The sequence below is a fragment of the Cupressus sempervirens genome, chromosome 11, assembly GCF_028749045.1.
Source record: "Cupressus sempervirens isolate cs-2001-9-10 chromosome 11, ASM2874904v1, whole genome shotgun sequence".
Taxonomy (NCBI): domain Eukaryota; kingdom Viridiplantae; phylum Streptophyta; class Pinopsida; order Cupressales; family Cupressaceae; genus Cupressus; species Cupressus sempervirens.
The window spans coordinates 493112600-493133202 of record NC_143128.1 but is presented as its reverse complement, the minus strand read 5'-3'; positions in this window follow the sequence as shown (position 1 = coordinate 493133202).

Here is a 20603-nt window from a genome sequence, read left to right as displayed (position 1 = left end):
GTTTACAAAAGCAATTTTGAAAAATAAAAAATATATAGTAATTTATCAAGCTACAATAGCAGTAAGTCAAAACCAAGTTAAAGACAAGGAATGTTGATAAAGGAAAATTTTGACTTGTAATTTTGAGAATTCAGATTTTTTGGTATGATAAGTGTTTTTTGTCACTAACGCCAAAGGGGCAGATTTTTGACATTAAGTTCAATTTGTTTATTAGTGACTTAACACTTAGTCAGTTGGTTTCATTGCTACCAAGATCTATAATTTCTACTAAGCTCATAATTTATCTAGCAGTGATAACCAAGTGTTTTAGTTGCTATAGAGCTAAATAGTCAGAATGTAGTTCATGTTGAGCTTCACAGTATCTACCAAGCATCTGAGATAGATTGCAATGATTTTTGAGCTCTAAATGTCTACCAAGTTCTAGAGGCAAAGAAAAATGTTAATGGAGCTCTATAGTGTTAACCAAGTTCTATAGTGTCTACCAAGTTCACAATGTTAACGAAGAGAATTTAGTGTTGACCAAGTGTTGTAGTGTCAACCGAGTGATTCAATATCTACTGATGGATTCAATGTTCACCAATTCATATAATTTTGACTAAGTTCCTTCTACTCAAAGTGATCAATATAGACTGAGCTTCAATGTCAATCAAATGCCAAAGTATGCTAAGTGTTGATAGTGTTTTCCAAGTGTCAGAACATCATTAAGTTTGTCTTTTGAACCCGAGTTTCAAAAATGGGCCAACTTTGTGAATTATGATGAATTGCATATTGTAACTTACTCAGGAAGGTAATTAAGTGGATTGATATATATCTAATGTATTGTATCATATGCAAATGTAATCAAGTATGAAGGTGAAGAATTAAGAAGAAGATGAGTGTTTGAAGAAGGCTACAAGAAGTATATGGTATAGCAGAGACTTATCTATCATAGTCAGGTGATCATTGTAATTCAAGGAATCTCATTTAGTAAATGAAATTTGTAGGTCAAAGATAAGCCACTAGTTCATCTTGACAGGTGCATCAGTCAAATCCTTTAACCAAGTGGACTTAACAGTCTTTTGCTAAATCTCCTAATAAAGTGCATACTTTACTATATGTTTGTAAATCTTTTAACAAGGTGGACCTAATAGTCCTTATTGCTCCTAGCAGGGAAAATCACTAGAAGTGGTCAATTGTAAGCCTTAACAAGCCAACTTTATACTATAGTACTAAAGCTTGTGGGTATCATCCCCACCCCAATTTTACTTTCTATTTGGAAAGTTTCTAAGTCACAATATCTTGTGTCAAAGTGTTATGAATTTTTATTGCCTTCATTCTTTCATGCACTCAATTAGATCAAAATAATATATGAAAGATTAATTGGTGAATTGAATTTAAAGTTTTATTGGTTCCTAATTCACCCCTCCCTTCTTGATCCAACACAACCTTCTTAGGAATGATTTGAAGCCAAGGATTAGTTGAGTTACTTTCTCAAATTGACAACATATGATGATATGGTGGCCTTCCAATTCCTAAATTCCTTGCATGATGGTGTAGCTATAGTTAAGAGTCTTTGTGTTGAATACAATAATGATATTATTGCAAAAGTTTTAGGGTTACCCAAGGAAAGGAACTTGTATAAAGAGGGTTTTAATATTAGGACTACAAGAGCCTAGTTCACTTTGCATACAGATGGACCCCTAGACATTGAGATAAAGTAAGGCACAAGAAGGATTTCATTGCCACCACCCTATGACTAGTGTACCAAGTCTAATGTGTTGGAATTATGATATATTTGTCATTAGTGCAAACACTTATTCTATCCTGAATGCTTATCTTGCTCATCACTTAGTCTCAAGTATATACTGAGCATTCAGTGGTTACCTTATAAGTTCAGCAGGTAAACAGTTTTCATCGAGTGTTCCAGAAGATACCGACTGAATGAGAAGTTCAACAGACAAACAGTTCTCACTGAGCTTTCTAGAAGATATCAAGTGAAAAAGGTAAAGGAAGTTTAGCAGTGTTTACCGAGTGAAAAAGGTAATCAAAGATTAGTAGTGTTTACTGAGTGAAAAAGGTAATCGAAGAACAGTAGAGTTTACCAAGTGAAAAAGGTAAAAAAAGGATTCAGTTTTTATCGAGCTAAGCAAGGTAAATGAAGAAGATAGTTTCTACCGAGTAACACTACATCTATCGAGTCACCAATGGCTACCGAGTTCCAAGCAATGTTATGTGACTAGTATGAACTGAGTCTCTACTTCTACCAAGTGCATGATGATGCTGAGTAATGTAGTGGATGTTGAGTATCAGAAGGTCTCCAAGTCAGTTCAGTGAACCCGAGTTTACTAATGGGCCGACTCAGTAATGTTTTGTTCAATTGTGTTTTGGCCGACCTTGTAACTATAAAATATTGGAATGGTATATATGTAATGTATGATATCATTTTGGATATATGAATAGGAATATGAACATATTGGCATGAAATAAGAAAGTATTGTTCACATGTAAAGAAGGTATTGCTATCAACAGCAGAGCAAAAGGAATACAACAAGGTCAGCATAAAAAGCAAAAAAGTTATATCTATCACATCAAGTGATCAATGCAAAAGGATCTTATCAGAAAACAAGTTGTAAGTAGATCTACTATTTCATCCTAATAGGTGAATCAATTTTTAAATCCTTTAACAAGGTAGACTTAACAGTCTTTTGTAAATCTTCTAACAGAGTGCATACTTCACTATATGTTTGTAAATCCTCTAACAAGGTGGATCTAGCAGTCCTACTTGCTCCTAACAGGGTAGATCACTAGAAGTGATCATTATAAGCCTTAATCGACCAACTTCATACTACAGTAATGAAGTTTTGTGGGCATCATCCCCACCCTAGTTTTACTTTCTAATTGGAAGGTTTCTGGGTCACCAAATCATTGTGTTTATGTGTTATGAATGATTGATCTTTCATTTATGTAGTAGATTAGATGAATGAATGACGAATGGTTAAAATGCATAAAATTTTATATGTTACTGATTCACCCCTCCCCTCTTAGTAACACATTTCATCTTGAATATTTCCAACAATTGGTATCAGAGCATTTGGTTCTCAGGACAAAGTTTGACAGCTTGAGAAAAGATCAAGAGCAATGGAGATATTCAAACTTGACAAAGCTATTGAAAATGAAAAGTTAGATCTGGAAATGATCATGGCTCAACTCAAAGAAGCTAAGGAGCATCTTTCTCAATCCCTAAAAAGAAGGAAGGAACTTGCAAGACAAATGAATGATCATCAGTATGTTGAAGAAATAATTGAAGACCTTTTACCTTCAAGTAATTCAAATGAAGCTAATGAGGCAATCAAGGAACTCCTAGCAAAGAATGGTTCCCTATAGGAAGAAGTAAGAAAACTCAAAAGAGAACAAGAAATCCAATCAATCAGGCTACGTGAAGTCTTGGAACAAAGAAACAAGGAAAATGAAGACTTAGAGGTAAGAAATAGTCAATCCCTTCAGCATCAAGATCTTATAAATCAACTTTCCAATGCAAATGAAGCAATTATGAATTTGAGATCTAAAAATGAAGACCTGAGGAATGATCTGATCACTGAAAGACAAATTAATGAAAGCTTAAAAAGTGACTTGAGATCTGAAAGACAAATCAATGAAAGTTTGGAAAAATGACCTAAACATTGAAAAGCAAATCAATGAGAGAATGATGAAATCACAAGCAGACATAACTCAATTAAATCAACTAAGTGAGCAAAATCTTCATAGACAAAAAGGCAAAGCTGGACTTGGTTACAAGGAAGAAGGTGAAACTTCCAAACAAGGTGCACAAAGAAATCAAAGGCCTACTTGTAATCATTGTGGTAAGATAGGTCATACATCAAACAAATGTTGGAGTAATGGAAAGGAAAAATTCAATGGAAAATGCTTCAACTGCAATCAGCATGGTCACAAAGCTAATGAATGCAAAGAAAAACCAAAATTTGAAGACAAATGTCACAAATGCAAGAAACTAGGTCACAAGGCATCTCAATGCAAATCAAAGGCATTTAATCCAGCAGAACAAATTATCAAAGCAATATTTGGTTGGGACTACAATACCTGGTGCAAATGTCACTATTGTGGAGAATATGGACACATCGGGATAAACTGTGCAAGACATCACCGAAGAAAGAAGGATACAACCATAAAATGTTACACATGTACTAAACTTGGTCATATATCTAAGAATTGCATGAATACTGGAAGAATTGAAGATGAAAAGAAAGCAAAAGCTGATAACATTCGGAAGCAAATGAGACAACAATGGATTCCTAAATCTACCGATCAAGATAGTTCAAATAATGATCATGTCACTCAAGAAGTGGGTGACTCCATCATTTCCAATTGAGACTTAAGAAGACTCAGGAACTGCATCTACTAGCCACATCTTAAATAGTTCCAGATTATAAAAATGGGTACAAATGATCAATACAGTATTTTAGATACATGGATCATAGAAATGGTATCAATCACTGAGTTGCATGTACCGAGCAAGGCTGACTAAAGACCTTACGGAGCTAGGTCAGGAGTATCAAAGATTTTATTAGTCCATCGAGTTGCAAGGTTCTACTGAGTATTTCAATGACAGACTGGCACGCACTATGTCATCTCATCTACCTTCATACCAAGCCTTAATGACAGTATTTCATTAAAAGGGTAGAATTCAATTTCATTTTCCACCACAACTTAAAATTCTTAGAGCCAAGAGGATTTCCAGTTGTATGCCAAGCGATTTGAAGCAAAATTCCTACGAAGTAATTGTTTGAAAATCTTTTCATCCACCAAGCATCAATGGCATCCGCAAGCACCAGCAGTAGCAAGGTGAAGAAGGGTTTTGAAATGCTTGTAAAAGGAGTCGAATGGAAAGCCCCAAAATTCAAGGTAGTGCTCGCAGTTTAAGAATCACTTGACATTCACGGAGCTCAATCAAAAATCCCTCCTAAGGTACTTCTTGTTAATGATATTCACGCTCATTTCAAATGTGTTGTTCAAGAAATTGGTACATTAGATATGGATAATTCCCTAGGTCAATTATGTGTTGATGGAGCCCTAAAACTTGAGCACAAACACTTAGAAGGAAAAGGCTTGACCCATATTCCACACCTACCAAGAAGTTTCTAGGTTAAATGGGTTAGATATGTTTTGAGCCATGTTCATTATGGTCAGTTGTGGTTGGAACAACCTATTTTGTTAACCAAAAAGATGATTCATAAAATCACAGGTTTTCCTATGCTAAGCAAAGCTAAAACCACTAAAACCCTAGGTCGAGATGAGTTAAAGAAGCAAACCCTAGTAGAGTGGGATGGTAGAGGACTAAAGCTTAATAATATATCTAACGTGGAACTCAGATTTGGCATTTATGTGATTGTATATAAGTTATACAGTTCAAGAAAATTGAATAGTGTACCATGTGAAGCTATGGATTTAGCATTTAAGATTGTAAAGTAAAATCTTGAATTTGATTTGTTAGAATTGTTGTTAAGACAGCTGAAGAAAAATATGGAAAGCATAAGGACTTCCAAGAATAACCCCTATAAATTTGGTTCTTTGTTACTTTGTTTATTCTTTTATGTACAACCGTTTTTTCCATCAAAAGGATCTGTAGTGTGGAGGAAAGACACTACAATTTTATATCAGATTAATGAGTTCATAGCAGAAATGGGTGAAAATTTTGACAAAGTCATGGATAACTATTTTGAATATTTTAAGGAAAGGATGAATAACAGGTTTAGAATTCCTCCTAAGCTTGTTGAGGATTACAAAGATGATATATGTTTCATGGTTGACTATGATCATGTGTACATACAGGCAGTCATACCTCGAGTGGCATGGGTAAAACTATTGCCTTATGAATTAAATATTGATGATGCAAGAGATATCATTGAGGCACTGGTCAATGAACCAGCTATCCCTAACATTCCTACCTTTGGAACCTATGATGAAGCAAAGGCTAGAATAGAGCTTGAAATCAAGCTACCTCAAGCAATAAGCAAAGGCAAGAGGAAGATAGCCAAAATAAAAATTGCTACTGGTCCTCTTATGCTAACTGAAGGTAAAGGCGAGGATGAAGAAGATGATGAAGAAGAAGGAGGAGAAGAACAAGAACAAGAACAAGAATCTGTAGGAGAAGAACCTCTAAAGAAGAAAGGTAAGGTAACCATTACCAAACCTAAGAAGACACCTACTACAGTATTCTCAAGGAGGACCAGGAAAGGAAAACATGAACTTGTACTAGTCAAACCTTCACTCACATTTGAGGAAAGGCTCAAAAAATTGGGAAAAGGGGCAGACATCACAAATTTCAAAGCTTTGAAATTTGAAACAAGAACAGATGCTGAGAAAATGCAGATAGAGGAACTAGTACTCTCCAAGATGGGAAAATGGAAATACTCCCTGGACCAGCTTGTCTCTCAAATCTCCAAGGAACTACTGGAGAGATTGCAACCAAGATGGGAAACAACCACCAAAATGGTGAAAGATATCTATGAGAAATCTCTGAAAAACCTTCAACAAAATCTCACTGGAGCAGAAATAAAGGCTACAATAAAAAATCATGAAGGCAAAATGATGATCAAATTCCACACTTTTTTGATTTTAATCAAAGACATTGAGCATGTTGTAAATGATGCAACAAACATGTGGAAAAATATCTATCATCTGTATAAGCCCAGTGAAGATCCAGTAGAAATCCAGGATGATGATAGCAGTGACAGCGATGATACAACTACCTCTCCATCCATCACAGTCTCACTAGTAGAGCTATATGCATTAATGGAGGAAGACAAGGAAGAAAAAGAGGAAGAAGCTGAAGAGGAAAATAAGGAGGAAGATGATCTAGTAAAAATCATTGCATCTCTTCCTCACTATCCACCTAAAACTATCACATCATCAAGGTTGGAGTCAGCTTCCATAGGTTTGATAGCATCTTCATCAGATTTATCATTTGCACCTACCACTTCACAGCTCTAGGTATCATCAGTGGAAGTGTCTACCACTTCATCTACCGAGCTGCAACCCTCTTCTTTAGTCACCAAGCCAGCCTCCTCTGTTCCAACATCATCAAGTGACACATCAATAAGTTCTACAATTTTGATAGCATTATCTGCATCTACTTCAAGTATAACTAGTTCAGATACTGCTATAATGGGTATATCATCATTTTTGGGAAGTATTCTAGTTTTTGATCCAGTAAATACTTCTATTGGCATTCATTCTTCAAGTCCTATCCCAGTTTTTGCTGCTAGCCCTTCCATCTCTACTATTGTGTCTATTCCTAAGATTAAACCAATGGCCACAGAAGTCAAACAAAAGAAACCATTAAGACTTCTAATAACTAGAAAGGAAATACCAGAAGAAATTAATTTAGACACATATATAGTTATTCCAAAAATTGACTATGAAAATGCTACCATTGAAGAAATGAGGTATGCTAGTCAATTAATAGAGATGAAGGCTACGCAGAAGCAGCTAAGATCTGAAAGGGATAAGGAATACAAAATAATAGAGGATGCCAAGAACATTATTACAGAGGCTATAGGTTGTTGAAGTAGATTCTACTCAACACATTTTGATTCAATTAGAAGAGGCTATAAATAAATTCAATGAGGACACCTCTGGTCAAGAAAAATTGATTGAAAAGGCTAAAAGGAAATTTGATAATAAGGTGCTTGAGCACATTGCTCAGTACATTGCAATAAAACAGGTAGAATTGTCCACAATTTTGGCCAATTCTGAATTTTTTTTTAATAATGTAACTTCACTTTTTACCAAACTTTGTGATGTTACCAAGTACACAAATGAGATCAAAGAAAATTTGAATAAAATTGATGAGGATATGAAGGGCAGTGCCCAAATATTGCAACTTGATCCCAATTCAAGTTCATCCCATCATCTCCAAATCAGATTTTTGTCAGAAAAGCAAACAAAATTTCTAAGAGAGGAAGCAAGGATCAGGTCTACCTTAATAGACATCCAGAACATGATCCTTCCTATCATGGACTCAATGCAGAAACACATTGTCCACTCCAAAGCATTGATCCATGACAATAATTTCTCAGTTGCAGATCATATGATTGAACTTTTAGCAAAAATTCAAATAGCACTCTCCTCCTGCAAAATTTTGTAAGAAAATTGGGATAAGACTTTGGCTCTTATTCTCAAGGTACATTATGAATTCTTCTCCCATTTTGGTGTCTCTATGTAAATATATATTGCTTAATTTGGCATTATTGTCAAAAAGGGGGAGATAGAGTTTAGAGGGGGAGATAGAGATATTTGTATATACTCTGAGCATATTGTACTGGGGAGATATATGTAAATCAATACATCAAATTTTGTACATAAGTTTTTTACTCATAAGTGTTTTTGTCACTAATGTGAAAGGGGGAGATTGTTGGAATTATGATATATTTGTCATTAGTGCAAACACTTATTCTATCCCAAATGCTTATCTTGCTCATCACTTAGTCTAAAGTATATACCGAGCATTCAGTGGTTACCTTATAAGTTCAGTAGGTAAATAGTTCTCACCAAGCATTCCAGAAGATATCGACTAAATGAGAAGTTCAACAGGCAAACAGTTCTCACCGAGCATTCCGAAAGATACCGAGTGAAAAAGGTAAAGGAAGTTCAGCAGTGTTTACTGAGTGAAAAAGGTAATCAAAGATCAGCAGTGTTTACCGAGTGAAAAAGATAATCGAAGATCAGCAGAGTTTACCGAGTGAAAAAGGTAAACAAAGGATTCTGTGTTTACTGAGCTAAGCAAGGTAAACGAAGAAGATAGTTTCTACCGAGTAACACTACATCTACCGAGTCACCAATGGCTATCGAGTTCCAAGCAATGTTCTATGACTAGTATGAACCAAGTCTCTACTTCTATTGAGTGCATGATGATGCTGAGTAATGTAGTGGATGTTGAGTATTAGAAGGTCACCGAGTCAGTTTAGTGAACCCGAGTTTACTAATGGGCCGACTCATTAATGTTTTGTTCAATTGTGTTTTGGCCGACCTTGTAACTGTAAAATATTGGAATGGTATTTATGTAATGCATGATATCATTTTTGATATATGAATAGGAATATGAACATATTGGCATGAAATAAGAAAGTATTTTTCGCATGTAAAGAAGGTATTGCTATCAGCAGTACAGCAAAAGGAATATAGCAAGGTCAGCATAAGGAGCAGAAAAGTTATATCTATCACATCAGGTGATCAATGCAAAAGGATCTTATCAGAAAACAAGTTGTAAGTAGATCCACTATTTCATCCTAATAGGTGAATCAATTTTTAAATCCTTTAACAAGGTAGACTTAACAGTCTTTTGTAAATCTCCTAACAGGGTGCATACTTCACTGTATGTTTGTAAATCCTCTAACAAGGTGGATCTAGTAGTCCTACTTGCTCCTAATAGGGCAGATCACCAGAAGTGATCATTGTAAGCCTTAACCGGCCAACTTCATATTGCAGTAACGAAGTTTTGTGGGCATCATCCCCACCCTAGTTTTACTTTCTAATTGGAAGGTTTCTGGGTCACCAAATCATTGTGTTCATGTGTTATGAATGATTGATCTTTTATTTACACAGTAGATTAGATGAATGAATGATGAATGGTTAAAATGCATAAAATTTTATATGTTACTGATTCACCCCTCCCCTCTCAGTAACACATTTCATCCTGAATATTTCCAACATAATGTGCATTACATAACTTGAAAGGGTTAGTGTTGGTAAAACATGGGCTTCATTTTAAACTCCACAACTGCCTTCATCTTGACAATAGGCTAGTGAACTTTCTCAATTTCATGTTTAATCTTCTAAAGAAGATGGCTACTATAGTCTAAGAAGGTAAACCAAATTATGTTGGTCATCATTATTTGATTAAGTTATTGGTTGAAAAAGCTTTGTAAAGAGATGCAATTGTGACATGGGAAGATTTTGTATTAAGTGATGTATATTCTCCTATATTTGTAGGGCCTAAAGGAGAAGGGGTAGGTAGGATCATTAAAACTCCTACTAGTAAAGTTAGGATTATTGAACACCTTGAACCCTCTTCCTCTAAAAAATCTGGGAATACTAAAAAGAAGTATGTCGTAATCTCACTAGAACCCTTTGTTTCTAAGAAAAAGAAGGAAAGAGCCAAGTCCTATGAAAAACCTGATACTCCTCAATTTGGAATAAAAAATCAAGTCTTTTGTCTATGAGGATAAAGGGGAAGAACTAAAATACAATACATAACCTAATGATACTCAGTCTGAAGGGACATAAAAAAGATATGAAATTGAGTACCCCTAAGTGTTGATCTCAAATTGGTTTTGACAAGTGAGTGTCAACACACTTAAGTTATCTACTTAGTTCATGTCAAAAAAGTACTACATGTCGAGCACAACATGCATATGTTAGACCATGCTGAGTTCACAATGAGTGTCAAGCCACTCATGTGCCAAGTTACTCAAGTTTCGAGTAAATAGTGTATGTTGAGTGATTCAAGAGCCAAGTAAATAGTTGATGCCAAGTGATACAGATGTCGAGTCACAATAGAAAGATTATTGTATGCCAAACATCAAAGACTTCAAATGCCAAGTAAGACAATTTTGACATTTTTTTTGTAATGGCACAAACTATGTAAACCTTTTTTGAGCTAACTTAAGGATGAATTATGATATTTTTGAGATAAGGATGAATCTCAAGTTGGATTCCCTATGCAATTACATGTATCCAATTAGAAAATGGGAAGGATTAAGTAGCAAAATGGATGAATCTTAGTCGTAGATTCATACCTAACCCTAAGTCACCAAAGTCTTCTTAAGGAAGAGAAACCCTAAACTCTCTATGAGCATGTGTGTAAGGTGTTGGAGTGAAGAGAGAAGTTCACATGCATAGCATTCATGGTGGCTAAGGAGTTATGAAGTGAGACTACATTGCAAAATCAATTAGAGCAGAATAGAGGAAAGAGAAAAGTATACAGCAAAGAGATATCTGATCAAGAAGGATCAAGAAGACATTGTTTAGAGGTGATCTGTTATCAAGCAATCAACTACTAACTGCAGGATCAAAGCTGAGACATTTTAACAAGTGATTTTAGTTAAAATCTCTTAATAGAGTAGTCCTAATAGGTTGTATTGAAATAATTTAATAGGGTGCTTGCTTAGTTGTGAGTTAAAGTCCTTTAGCAAGTCACACTTCTAACAGGGTGTTGAAATCCTCTAACAAGGTGAGACCCAATAGTCTTTGTAAGCCTTTAACAGGGTAGACCTTTCACAAGGTAGATCATGTCTCATGATCAAAACATTGTAACCTTTATTAGATACACTTTATTACTGTAGTAGTGAAGATTTTTGGGTGTCATCCCCACCGCATTTTTACCTTCTCACTTGGAGGGTATCTGGGTAAACATATCTGGTGTCATATGTGTGTGAATGTTTACTTGATTACATTTTTTAGATGTATATGCTTTACATGTTATTTTAGTTCATACACTGATTGCATGAGATGGATGTTTGGTGAAAGTTTTACGGGTCCAAGTTTAAACTGTTGATTCACCACGCCCCCCCCCCAAAGAAGTTTACCTTTCCTATTGTAATTCTAACACTAAGAAGAAAACTTTAAAAAAGAAACAGGTTTAGTTTGAGGAGACACTTTTAGCTTTGGTTGAAGGAGAATCTTCTAGCAAGAAATGAAAAAGGGTTTCAAAGACTACACCTCAAGAACATGTTAGAAGAAGTAGCAGGATACTTTCTAGAACTCTTGACGAGGGTCCAAACCATACCAAAGGTGTTGTTTCTTCTAAAAATGTAGAACAATAAATAAATAACCTTTAAATGGGGATGAAAGAAAAATATTTGTGTCATGAAAAAAAGTTGAAGAAACACAAACTAAAATCAATGTGTCATCAAAAAACACTGAAGACATTCCTAAAAATATAGTGGAAGTGATAAATGAAGATGTCTATGTAGTAAATGACTCATTTCTTGAGGCTGATGTTCCAAACACAAATTAAACTCAAGAAAATCTTCCTACAACAACCAGTGACAACACCAATGTTGAAGCTTTTGATATCAATACATAATTTAATGATCAGCTAGCTATGCATATTTCTAGTCTAAGGTTAGAAAATCTTGTTTAGATTTTAGAATAGTTAGAGGTTGAATAATCTAAACAAAAATAAATTGGAACCCCACAACCAGAATAATGTGAGCATCCACAACAAGTGGTAATTGACAATCAAGAAAGGGAAATTATTTTAAGGACTGGAATATCAGCTTACAAAGAGGAATCAGATCAGCTAAGGATTTATGTGGCACAAAATTGGATTGATGTAGAGAGGTAGAGTCCAATGCCTCCACATGATTTATCTACTTCCTTATTAAATGGGCTTAGTTTGTATCAACACCTATTATTAGAGAAGATTGATTGGAGGGAAGAAAAATTACTTTTGGAAAAAACTATTTATAATCAGCAATAGGTTTGAAGCAATGAGGATGATGAGACTATAGTGGTGAAGGTTAAGATTACTCAAATTATATCGAAGAAACCTAATCTAATTATGTGACGTTCATTGGCCTAGGTATATGCTATTTTTCTTAAGGAGCAAAGGTTGAATTTTTAGTTGATTAGAATAGTTCAAGGCTTTAGTGCCTCCTTAAATATGCCTCATGAATTTTATTATGCCTTCATGCACTTCCCATCTAGAACTAAGAATCTTCTTTGTGAACTCTATTTGCATAGCCTAGTAGTACTAGATGATAGGGAATGGAATCCCTTGATGTATGCAAGAGATATTTATCTCAGAGACCTTATATCTTGGATACAAAATGAATTAAGTAGGGAAGAACAAGAAAGACCTGATAGGGGAGAAGAGATGACCACGCCCCTGCTCTTAAGGCCTGAGACTAAGGATCATATGAACTACTACATGGATTGGTTGAAAGGAGCCAATTTTGAATCAGGAAGTCAAAAAATAAATCCTTTAAGGGAGGTTGTCTATACAAAGTTTGAATAGCAAGCTACTATGGAACTAAAGGAAGCTAGAAGGTCCATCATGTAGAGGTGGATAATAATTCCTCATGATTTGAAGGTAAAAGAACCTCATTCACCACATAAGTTAATCATGGAAATGCGGAGAGCTCCCAGGTATATCAGTTTGGGCTAAGAAAGAAAGAGTTTATAGTTTCCTCTAAATTTTCAACCACGTTTTCTCATTCATCCATTATTGAGTATGAATGAGGACCCTAATGAATATGATAGAGATGTAGAGGAAAAAATGTGGTAGTGACATAATGAAAATAAAGGTTACTACTAGAATTCTGATAAAGGAGGAGCTAGTGAAAGTATCTATGTTGACTTTCATGTTAAGGCCCAGGTGAAAAATTATATTCCTATTGGAGCACCAACAAGGTTTTAAGTTGGGGGGAGTTGATGAGACTATTTTATTAACATATATTTTTACAAGTTTCATAGTCTTTTTGATAGTTTTCTATGTTCATACTTGAAAAAGTTTAAGCTATGATGACTAAGTATGTGAATCTGTGAACTTCTATACTTTATGGTTTGTGTACTTGAGATTAAAAGATAACACTTTAAAAATATTAATGAAATTGGATATGTGTGTGATATGTAAATATGATTTTCTCTTCATGTATCTTAATAGGGATGTTTCTATAGCTATGTGTTGCAAGAAAAGATTAGTGAGTTAGTACAATAAATGCTTTCCTATAATTTGATGATTGGATATATGCTTCAAAGTTGGAAATTGTAATAACCCTTTTCAAGAATGAGTCAAATGTACCTAAACAATATTATGTATCAAGCATTTGGAAATACATTCATGCAACAATTACAAAAAGAAGTTGAAAAAGAATGAATCAACTTAACTGTCAATGTCCTGCCTAAAATATAGAAGCACAATAGGATGTATTCCAAGAAGACTTGTTCCATGCTTAATGATTCCGTATATTTTTTATAATTCATTGGATATTTTATTGAACCCAAATCATGGAGAATCTTATAAATACAAAAAAAAAATTTCAGTCAGATAGAATAAATAAGTAATTTATTTTATTTTATGGGCGTAGTCAGAAATACTTTTTAATACAACATCAAATAGTGAAGTTTGTGATTTTTTAATTATCAGTTGTACTTTGATGAGTTGAATACAAATAACATGATGATTTCTTTATCTAGTATTTGAGTTTTGCATAGTTTCTCCATTTTCTGATATTTGGGGGCCCACTTGGTGAGTGAATGCTCTCTTTTGGTAGAATCAGTTTCCTATTTGTTTAGAAGTAAGCTAATAATTTTTTGCACTTGCAACCATGAGTAACAAGACTGACTATTGTTATTGTAGCATAGGCAATAGAGTACGTTCATTTCTATATTGTGGTACTTTCAATACAATAATTCCTTTCATTTTAAATTCAACATGATAGTTTAAACATTTCATTCATGTAGCTTAGTGATGACACTTTAAAAGGGGTTTAAAATGTATACTTTGCAAACATCATTTCAAGTTTACATTCATGATCGATATAGTCAATGAGTCCCATAGGTAATTGGTTACCACTTGAGGATGTCCAAATCCACAAGTCCACAAGTTATAAATATTAGTTTCCAAGTTGATATATTGACCAAGTAGTCATCATGAGTAAACACTATTTGAGGTGGAATTGGTGTAGTATTCATGCATTTTAAAAATGAATTGATGTTATCTTGATTAGGAGATGGAGTAGCAAGAGTAGATAAAGATTTTTTCAATGCTTCATGATATGTAGGAGGTGTTTAAACAAAGCTCTCAAAGAGAAAGCTTGATGGGGGTACTACGTAACTACAATACCAAATCATAATCCAACCCAAGGTTTTGAGAAAGACGAGGCAAAGGGGGAAGAGAACATTGAGAAGGTAGATTAGAAGTAGTAGGCTAAGGATTATTTCTTGTACAATAAGTGTAAGACACCATATGATAATCCTTAGAATCACTATATTCCCCTTTGAGAGTTATGGGAGGACAACCCTTAAGGGTGATAAGAGGATTATTTGATGAACGGTAACCCTTGAGAGTAAGAATAGGTTGAGAAAAATTAACTTGATTAAGAGCTTTCTTATCCATAGACACATCACTAGAAGAGAGAGAATTAAGGATATTTCTATTACCCTCTTTTTCTAAAAAAAAATTTAGAATAGGGATTGTAAATATCTAGTAATGATTCATCTCTACTAAGATCATCAAATGAAGGCAAGGTCACATTGATGAAAGTATTTATAATGTTCTCCTCTTATGCTTAAAGATAAAAGATGACTATGTCAATTTACTCTAGAGACACTACAATAAACTTCTCCAAAAAGCTCCCACAGAGTAGGTTCTAGATCTATAATCTTCAAACTGATATCACATTTCTACACATAGAAAAGAACAATTTTTTGAGTTTTGTTAGGGGAGGACTTGCCTTGGTCAAGCCCTAGGTAATGGAACTAAGTATAAATAATAAATATAAATGTAAAGGAAACAACATAAATTTAAATATTCACCTTGTAAAAACCCTTGTCAATAAGGATTTTTTGTGATGTATGTTGTAGGTCTTGAGTCCACTATGAAAGACATAGGATATCTCCATAATTGTAGTGGATCTACCATAGCCACATCATGGTGCCACGGATATAAATGTGCATCAATGAAAAAGATAATGAATGCCTTAATGTAGATATCCTCCCTTGATGGCAAAAAAAATTCTAGATCTTGAAGAGAAAATTCCTACAAATAATATTTTAATGCTTGAAGAAGACTTTCTTGCTTGCATGAATTCTTTAACTCCTTGCCTTGAGTGCCTTTTGATTTGATGAGATGATATGTCTTGAGAATGAGATATGAAAATGAAGCCCTCAAGCCTCCTTTTATATTAGTTTTTAGGTGGGAAAACAACTCAAGCTGAGAAGATAAATAAACTTGAGGGATTTTGAGCCTCGAACCCTGCAAGCATCAAGGACTAGGTCAACCTAGTCTAGTCCAGGAAGACCTAGTCTAGTCCAGGTGGACCTAATCCTAGAGGTTGGGATATAAATGTGTTAGAAAGGTCCAAAAGAAGGTGCAAGTAAAACTAGAAGATAATAGACTGATATGGTCAAAGGGGTAGCAAACCAACACCTAGAAGACCATGTTGAAAGGAGAGAGATGATGAAGAAGAATGAAATGAAAGGGGAGAGGAGAAAATGAGACATCGAGTACAAGTCAATTCATGTTCCAAGAAAGGAATTATGGAAAGGTTGCTAAAAGGTCTTAAAAGGAAGGTAGGTCCATTTTAAGATGGTATAGAAACTGTAAAGTTTGATAGATCTTTATTGGTGGAGACTAAGCAATTGTATTTTTAGACTTGAGATGAATTAAATCTAGAGACCTTGAAGTTTCTTATGTGAGCTCTAGGTGATTTATGTAAATTCAATATATCTTCAATATATATATATATATATATATATATATATATATATATATATATATATATGTATGTATGTATGTATGTATGTATGTATTTTGAAATAACCTAAGAGAAAATATGTCAATGTTATTAAAAAAAATTTGCAGAGTGAATAGAACACACACACACACACACATATTGAAGTATAATCATGTAGGGGTATGACCCTATGTGATCATTCCTCAACATACATTTAACTGTTAGAATTCTTTTAGAATAACTAAGAGGGATTATTCAAGGTCCAATAATGTCCAGTACAAATTTTTCTTTCTAGCCTTTTTACTTTCTTGTCAAATCCTTAATGGCATATAATTGAAATTATTAGGTATGCAATTAAACATTAAACAATCATGAAAAGTAAACATGCATCACACCATAACACAAAGGATTTTGGTGACCCAGAAACTATCCAAGAATAAGAAGGAAAAATTGGGGTGGGGATGATACCCACAAAATAACTGCGCAATTGATTTCAACCACTTCTGATGGTTTTCCCTGTTAAGGGCCTGCCCAGTTAAAGGCTACAACACATTGTTAAATGTGACCCTATTAAAGGATTTCTACACCCTATTAGGAGTGTGCCTTGTTAGAGGACTTAAGAACATTCAACTTAGAATGCCACCCTGTTAAAAGATTTACATAGAGCTGTTAGGCCCACCCAAGTCCATGGGATTTACAGTCACCTTCTCAAAAAAATCTTTTATCCCTCTTTAAGGATCTCCTATCCTTTTCCTGAGGCTTATCCACCTAGCTGTTAAGCTAACCTAGCAATGTAGGATTTCAATGTCTAATATAATGGTAAGAAAGTATTAGAAAGGCTTTGACCTGATAAAGATTGCAACTATAACCTTGTAGATTTCATATCACTCTTCAATTCTTTTCTTTGCTTGGCTTTTCTTCCTTATAGTATTGACATCTTGTCCACCCTTGAAGATCTATCTCCTTGAGTTCTTCCACTCGTTATGTCAATGCACTCTATAGTCACTTGATCAACTCAAAGTCTTAATCCTTTGTACTTACTCTTGACACTTCATACTAGCCTTCTCTTGGCTTCTTCACATGACCACACGTGTGACCAACTCACTCTCTCCCATTTGATCTCTAACTTCTAACTCCTTATAAAGAAGTTATGTTCTTCATTTCCCACTCAAATCTTCTCACTCATCAATTTGATTTGATCTAGGAGAACGATATTGTTTTCCCTCCAAATTGTTTCTTCCAAAAACTTCATGATAAGTCCATCAGTATTCGCCTTGAATTGGTTTGCATGGTTTACATAAAATTATTTGACATCTACTCATCATCCTTATCATCCAACTAATTCACAAAATTCAATGTAACAAACTTATTGTTACTGATCTGGTGAATCTTTTGACTTAACAAATAATGCAACATCTTGGCATCATTGGTTTACTAATGCTAGGTACCTTCTATGTTACTCAACTTCTACTGCATTTACTGATGCTTGACACCTGAAGTCTTTTCCTGAGTTACTCAGCACTTGAACAATCCTACATTACTCGACACCTAAACAATCCTATGTTACTCGGTACCTAAAAAATCCTATGTTAATTGGCACCTTAAGGATTTCTCGGCACACACTGAAGTTGAACTTACTTGGGCTTCAACTAGCTTGCTCGGCTCTCTCAAATGAACTTAGTTAAACCTTACATCTTTGATGTGTCTTAGTGTGTCCATTCCCTATGTCTTAGAGTATGTCATCAATACAATATTTCATCAATGGCTTAGCTGATCCTGATACTTCATTACAACATCATAACTTAAACCTTTCTCTAGGTGCTCTAGTCACATCTTATTGATTGCCTCTGCCTTGTCAATCAACCAATTGATAGTATTTGGATCACTTAAGCAATTTTCATTCCTGCAAGTAGCAAGTTTGACATCAATGAAAAAAAAATGATTGAAAGCATTCTTTACCAGTTCCATCATTCTTCATTCATGATCTTTTCAATCATTTCCAACATTAACTACACTAAAACATAACTGAACATAAATTATTTGATACTGAGATCAATGTGAGAGACAAGACAAAGCAACCGATACTAATCAATGTGTAAACACCTGATACTAACTGATGTGAAAGAAAATCAGAACACTTGATACTAATTGGGGTGTAAGTTAAAGAAAGACTTCCAATAATAATTGGTGACTAAGAATAGATATCTTGCATGGTTGATACGATCAAGATACATGATCCCCAAGTACCTTATATTATGTTAATGACAAAAATAGGAATGAATAGATTCTCATATATATATATATATATATATATATATATATATATATATATATATATATAGACACACACACACACACACACACACACACAAATAATGAATACTTTATTAGATGTTTCAATTCACTAAGAAGCAAACATTCTTAACAAAAACAAGTAGTGAAAAGTGAGTGGAGAAATAGGCATGAAACTCTAATCATAAAACACTTTAGGTTCTACACACTTAAGGTAAGGATCAATTATGGGTTCACATTAAGATGCCAATTCCACACAACTTAAAATAATGAGAAAGAATGACTACTCCTCAAATAATAAATTTGTACTAAAAATAAAGCAATATTTTTGGTTAATGCAAGTTTTCTCATTGACCCAAGATTCTCTTACATTAGTACTAATGTGTGGTAAGGGGTCTAATAGTTTATAAAATGGTCAAAATAGGCCCTAAAGTAAAGCAATATTTTTGGTCAAAATTGGTACTAAAAATAAAGCAATATTTTTCGTTAATGCAAGATTTCTCATTGACCCAAGATTCTCTTACATTAGTACTAATGTGTTATAAGGGGTCTAATAGTTTATAACATGGTCAAAATAGGTCCTAATGGGTTGTAATAGGACCTAAGGGGTCCTAGGACCACCTACATCACATTAGGACTCTAGCTAGATTATATTTTGCACATATCACTATCCCTTCTATTGTGAAGGAGGGTGTTCAAGTGGAGACCTTAGAATCTATTAGCTCATTGACTCAAAACCATATATGAAGTATATAAATAATCTAGTTATGAACTCTATTAATAATAAAACTATTTTAAAAATTCATGATACAGTACTCCATAGTGCAAGGCTTATTCTTGATGAACTTAAGATTGCAACTATATCTATTCAATATAAGTACTAATATGTGGCAAGGGTCATAAGCTGAATGGTCCTTGAGGTTTATTAATGGGTCCTAATATGTGCCAATGGGTTATAATATGACTTAAGGGGTCCTAGGATTCATCTAGACTAAAGCTTTCACATTTCACTATCTCTTCTTTAGTGAAGGAGGGTTTGAGGTAGAGACCTTAGAATATATTATCTCATTGATTCAGACCTCTAAAATAATTACATGGAGAACCTAGTTATGAATTCTCATAAGGATGAAGCTAGTAAAATTGCATAATATATTACTATTAGTCTAAAAATGGTTCTGACACTTGAGTGCCAACACACTTAACCACTTTCTACATTAAAGCCGAGTACACTGTGTATGCTGAGTCACAGGTTGTGCCGAGATAGGAAAGTCATTAGGTGCTGAGCAACCTTCAGATGTCGAGTGACTACAAGTGCCAAGCATGATGGTGTCAAGCATGATCCAAGTGTTGAGCAATATTTAGGTGTCGAGTCATAAACGATGCCAAGCAAGATAAGAATGATACAGGAGATGAGTTACAAAAGGTGTTGAGCATATACAGAGCTGAGTTATAGAAGGTGTTGAGCATCAGGAATCAGTAAGTGCCGAGTAACTTTGAATCAACATATGAGTTTGTAACTTCACAAACTCAGATGTAAACCATTTTCATGGCTGACATATGACTAATCTCAAAGGATTTAAGTGATATGATCAAATCATTTATATTTCCTATGCAATCTACATGCAACCAATAAGGAAAATGGAGAAGGCATGCAACCAATGATAAAAGTATAAAGAATGAGCTGGAACCATAGATTCAATATGGATTGTAGATCCACATCTAACCCTAAGTCTTTGAATGTCTTTATAAGGAAGACTAAGTCTCATTGTATAGATAGGGATGAAGGTGTGGAAGGAAAACTATTTTCAGAGTGAAGTATAAAAAGACTTAGAGGAAGAGATCAGCAGAAGAATA